At 37.6% G+C, this 5,952-nt stretch overlaps 2 long non-coding RNA genes across 2 annotated transcripts; one reads left to right on the top strand and one right to left on the bottom strand.

Annotated features, from left to right (window-relative positions):
* Positions 1–743: 743 nt before the first annotated feature.
* Positions 744–1,292, bottom strand: LOC137095943 (uncharacterized). The gene is made up of 2 exons (XR_010909091.1): positions 981–1,292; positions 744–899 (listed from the first exon to the last, which is right to left on the bottom strand). It is a non-coding gene; the product is annotated as an uncharacterized lncRNA (long non-coding RNA).
* A 1,642-nt stretch (positions 1,293–2,934) lies between these two features.
* Positions 2,935–3,480, top strand: LOC137095944 (uncharacterized). Its single transcript, XR_010909092.1, has 2 exons — positions 2,935–3,243; positions 3,325–3,480. It is a non-coding gene; the product is annotated as an uncharacterized lncRNA (long non-coding RNA).
* The last annotated feature ends 2,472 nt before the right edge of the window (positions 3,481–5,952 follow it).

Here is a 5,952-nt window from a genome sequence, read left to right on the forward strand (position 1 = left end):
AATTACCATTCATGGAATAGTTGCTCTAATCAGAACTAATAACAGGATTCAGGGCACTATTTATTGGTACTAGAAGTAAGATGAATATTGATACAATTCCAGCATTTCTTACTATTAGATTCTATAGCAGCCTGATTCTTATATTATTACTAGCTGTGCCCTGCCATGTGTTGCTGTGGTCTATAGTAAGAATTTTCTAAGTAGAGGTAGATATCTGGACTATTATGAAAGAGAGGTACCTACCTACCTATTCCTTCCCGCCTTCCCCTTTCTCCCTTTTCTACCTCTTTCTTTCATTCCTTCTTTTGCTCTTTGGTTTCATCCTTCCTTCTCTTTTTCCTTCCTTCCCTCCCCCTTTCTCTACTTCTTCCTTTGTCTCCTTTCTTCCCTCCCTGTTTCCTTCCTTCTTTCACTTTTTATTTCCTTTTCTCCTTCCTTCCTTCTTTCTTTACCTCTTTCCTGCATTTCCCTCCCTTTTACTTTCCTTTCCACTTTATCTTCTTCCTTCCTTCGGTACCTCTTTCTTTCCTTCCTTCTCTCCTTCCTTCCCTCTTTCCTTCACTCCTTCCTTCTTTCCCTCCCTCCTTCTCTCTTTCCTTCTTTCCCCCTTTCCCTCCTTCATTCCTTCCCTTTTTCCCTCCCTCCTTTCTTCTCTCCTTCCTTCCTGTCTGTTCTCCCCCAATGGGTTAAACACCAATAATCCACTTATAAAGATAACATAATGAATAAGTCCAACAAATAGGTAAATTGTGAAACTTAGACTGTTCAATTCACAGTAGTCACAAAATTAAGCAATATGAAATAAGTTCTGTACAGTCTTTTAGTGATGTCGTTGTATGTTCATGAATCAGCCTCCCACGACCGGTTTCGGCCTTTGCTTTAGGCCTTCTTCGGGTGGTCTGTAATTTTACATACATAAATACATTTTATAATTGTATAGGTTGAACATAATGTAATAGAATGCATTTAGAAATACTTACAAAGTTCAGTCTTTTACATATGTTCTCATAAGAGATACTTAAGTTTTTTTGCAATGGGATCTAGGTAAAAGGAACAAATTGTGGCTATTAACATTTAAACGTTACATATATCAAAATAAATGTTTTACCAATATATTTCACCAAATAGGTGTATACTCACAAGATACTCTGCTTCTAAGTTTGATTCTAATTGCGAGTATGAACAGGATCTGGGGGTTTCCTCTATTTAAAGAGGAAAATGCACATCAGATGTAGAGGAGACAGAGAAGTTGATTTAAGGCTCATTTAAAGTTATAGGTGTGGAAAAAGTCACCACTAGATGGCATTGTGAGTAATGTACTCCCCAGGGATGTGTAGTATACAAGGGATAGTACAAAAAAAATCTCAAGGTTATATATAACAGACTTCATCTTATGTTAGGGACACTAAACACTTTATCAATATCATTGAACCCTTGGTGATTCCAACAGATGCTGTTCTGATGTCTATAGATGTAACTTCATTATACACTAGCATTCCAATAGAAGAGGCACGCACAGTATGTGAGTCTACTCTGAACAGGAGATCAAACTGTCACCCTCCCACTTTCTTTTTGTTGGACCTCCTTGATATCATTCTCGAAAAAAATTTCTTTAAATTTGACCAAAAATATTATTTTCAAATACAAGGAGTGGCCATGGGCAGCCCTGTTGCACCTTCAATAGCAAATTTATTTATGGATAATTTGGAAAACAATATAATTCTGAATCGTGCATATAACCCTGTAGCGGATAGCATAATCAAATATTGCAGATTTATTGATGATATCTTCATCATTATAAACTCACATCATGAGGCAGAAACATTATTATCCTGGATCAATACAGTACACCACAATATCAAATTTACAGGGAACATCAGTGCCACATCCTTGGTTTTCCTGGATGTCATGATTATAAAAGAAAACGACCGATTGAGGGTGAGAAACCACCGTAAAACCACGGATAGAAACTCTCTGCTACACTACAATAGTTACCATCATTGGACATTAAAAAATAATCTACCGTTTTCACAGATGCTCAGGATTAAACGTAACTCCTCGACCCAACAGGATTTCACTCAGGAGATTGAGGTAACGAAACGACAGTTTAGAAACCGGGGATATCCTGAACATATAATACAATCATCTTATCTAAAAGTAGCCAATATTCCCAGGTCTAAACTTCTAGAGAACAAGACTAGACCTAGAGTAGAAAGATTAATATGGCCACTTACTCTCACTAATATGTCCAGTTTAGCCATCAGAACAATTAAAAAATACTGGAACCTAATAAGGGACATCCCGGGCTGTGAAAGACCCCCACTAATAGCATATAAAAGAACCAAGAGCATCGGGGATTTTTTGGTACATTCAGATTTAACACATAATGTTCGGACCATGAAATCAAATCTGATTGGCAATTATCGGTGCCGCCATTGCTCAGTGTGTAACCAATTGGTGGAGACAAAAAATTTTACACACCAACACCCACCATTGAAAATTAAATTCTCCCACTTTGCTACATGCACTACCAAAGGAGTTATCTACATGATTATTTGTGAATGCAATCTGATGTACGTTGGTCAAACTCGTCGAGAAGTGAAATCTAGGATTATAGAACACCGGAGCAAAATTAGAACTAATTCCAGAGACTCCATACTGTATAAACATTTTGATGATCTATGGCACAACCCTGAATCTTTTAAATACCACATATTAGAAGTAGTCACACAATCCAAACACATGGACTTTAACATTAAACTCCTACAAAGGGAAACATATTGGATCTTCAGATTATGGACGGAACACCCACACGGTCTTAATGAATACAATTCATACAGTTGCTATATATAACCTTGAGATTTTTTTGTACTATCCCTTGTATACTACACATCCCTGGGGAGTACATTACTCACAATGCCATCTAGTGGTGACTTTTTCCACACCTATAACTTTAAATGAGCCTTAAATCAACTTCTCTGTCTCCTCTACATCTGATGTGCATTTTCCTCTTTAAATAGAGGAAACCCCCAGATCCTGTTCATACTCGTAATTAGAATCAAACTTAGAAGCAGAGTATCTTGTGAGTATACACCTATTTGGTGAAATATATTGGTAAAACATTTATTTTGATATATGTAACGTTTAAATGTTAATAGCCACAATTTGTTCCTTTTACCTAGATCCCATTGCAAAAAAAACTTAAGTATCTCTTATGAGAACATATGTAAAAGACTGAACTTTGTAAGTATTTCTAAATGCATTCTATTACATTATGTTCAACCTATACAATTGTAAAATGTATTTATGTATGTAAAATTACAGACCACCCGAAGAAGGCCTAAAGCAAAGGCCGAAACCGGTCGTGGGAGGCTGATTCATGAACATACAACGACATCACTAAAAGACTGTACAGAACTTATTTCATATTGCTTAATTTTGTGACTACTGTGAATTGAACAGTCTAAGTTTCACAATTTACCTATTTGTTGGACTTATTCATTATGTTATCTTTATAAGTGGATTATTGGTGTTTAACCTGTCGACTAAGGAACCCATTCATATTGTATTGTTCTCCCCCAATACCATGGTAGAGTTCCTTCTAATTCTACAGGGTTAGTCAAAATGCATAGGCCAAACATACATACAATTATATGTATGTTTGGCCTATGCATTTTGACTAACCCTGTATTTTAACATTATATTATATAGTAGTATATATAACAATAATATATATAATATAATATGTATGTATTATATAGCAATATATATAATAGTAATATATAAGGTATTGTAACGCACCAACCAGTGATCCAACACCCATCCGTGTGTGTGTGTGTGTGTGTGTTTGTGCATGTGTGCGTGTGTCTACACTGCCATATAATCCAGTCCTAAGTAGATAATCTGGATTTTACATGGCAGTGTGGAAGGGGTGACTTTGGGTGCATCCACTGTAGATTTAATAAAGGAGGATGAAGCTGATGAGGGGAGGAGGAAAAGGAAGGAAAGAAAGGGAGGAAGAGAGGAAAGGGAAGGGAGGGAAGGAAAGAAAGGGAAGGAGGGAAAAGGGAGGGAGAAAAGGAAAGGAAGGAGAGAAGGAGGGAAGGGAGGGAGGGAGGGAAAGAAGTCAAGGAAGGAGAAGGAAGGGAAGTAGAGAAAGGGAGGAAGGGAAGGAAGGACAGAGGGAAGGAGGGGGTTGGACCAGATGGCCTTTAGGGCTCCCTTCCAACTGGTTGGCCATCTGTTGTGAGGGCTTTGATGGTGTCTTCCTTTACTGCCAAATGAGGTTGGGCTGGATGGCCTTTGGGGATCCTTTCCAAGCAACATCAGTTTCCTGTGCCCCCATTACCCCCATCATGGCACCTTCCTCCTTCCCTTCCCTCCTTGTGCTGTGGAAGTGTGTGTGTGGGGACAGAGAGTCAGAGTGTGGCCCACCTCCCTCTTTTTTCCTTTCCCCCCTCTCTATCTCTCGTCCCCCTCCTCCTTCCCCTCAGCCTCTGCCCTTTGATCCCTTACCTTAGTGTTAGTTAGGGGCCAGCAGACATGCAGGGAACAGCAACCATTGCCACTGCTGCTGCTTCAGAACCCTTATTCTGTGTCCTCAGTGCGAGGGGGGGACAGGGGAGGTGTGTTGTCTTCTTCCTTTTTTGAATTTAAAGGTGATTTTGTAGGGTTTTTTTAAGTGATGGTCACTCCTTGGATTGTGAGGAGTTTTGTTGCCAAATTTGGGGTCATTTGGCCCCGTTAGTTTTGTTTTTTGTTTTTAAGGTACTCATTATGCACAGAGCATTTTTATATCTATAGATTGGGTCTTTATGCCTTATTTCTTAAGGCAGATGGGCTTGATTATCATCTATGGACAAATTGTCTCCTCAATAAATATTTGTCATATGGCATGTGACAGACTATATATTTACTATACAGACAAGCCAGGCACTAATGGGGTAATTAAGCTAATTTTGGCCATGTGTCAGAGAATATTGTGCCTTTTCCTACTACTTCTAATGCAGATACCTACAGCAACAAGAACGAAATATATTTGAATACATAAAACAGGTGACAACATTTTTGAATCTGGTATAACATAATGAGCTGCACTTTCATTTGAAATGTGTCAAAACAAAATGCCACAGGGAGATTGGATGTCTTATTGAATCCCTCAATTTAGGCAACATAGCCAAAATGTGTGAAATCAGATGAAGTTTTTTAAAAAAAATGAAATATGTAAGTAAAATGTATAAGTATCACCTTTCAAGGGTAACAACAATTGAAGTTTTGCTGTTATAAAAAAACCTAGGATCACAGAGTGCCTGTTTTCACTAAAATGTGTTTACCCGTCACCATTTAACCCTTTGATGTCTCTTCAGAACATCTTCTAATAAACTGACATGAATTATCCAGACTTCCTCTACTCTAGACATTTCACCATAATTATTTATGTTGGTAATAGGAAAAATGCATCACCAGGAGTCAAATTTGAAATGCTTCACCTCATGTTGAAAACAACCCTCAGAAAATGAGGTGCCAGTTGGACTGCCTCTTCTAGGTTAGAATGTCCCTTTTAAATGGCTACATTTTTTCTTCAAAATAAGGTAAAATCAAGTTTTAAAAATGGGTAGACTTGTCAACTGTAAAGCAGAATCTGAAATGCACTTTGTAGTGATATTTTTAGTAGGCCATGCAAAAGACGCAATGGCCTAATTAAACTATCAGTACAATGTGTCTTAGGTTTTGTTTTATCATCAACTTGGGTATCCATGTGTCATAATTATTACGGTTGTCATTATCTGTGAGTGATTTTTCAGTTGATAAAAAACCTATTTAGGAATTATGATAAAGTATCACAACAATGTGCATTTTGGATTCTATTTTATGGCTTCATGTTTTTTTCACTGCATGTTTTATTATTTTCCTTTTCCTTTTATTTCTTTAGTCACCTTGGTGGATGGCCTC

This window comes from Anolis sagrei, chromosome 1 (assembly GCF_037176765.1).
Source record: "Anolis sagrei isolate rAnoSag1 chromosome 1, rAnoSag1.mat, whole genome shotgun sequence".
Classification (NCBI taxonomy): domain Eukaryota; kingdom Metazoa; phylum Chordata; class Lepidosauria; order Squamata; family Dactyloidae; genus Anolis; species Anolis sagrei.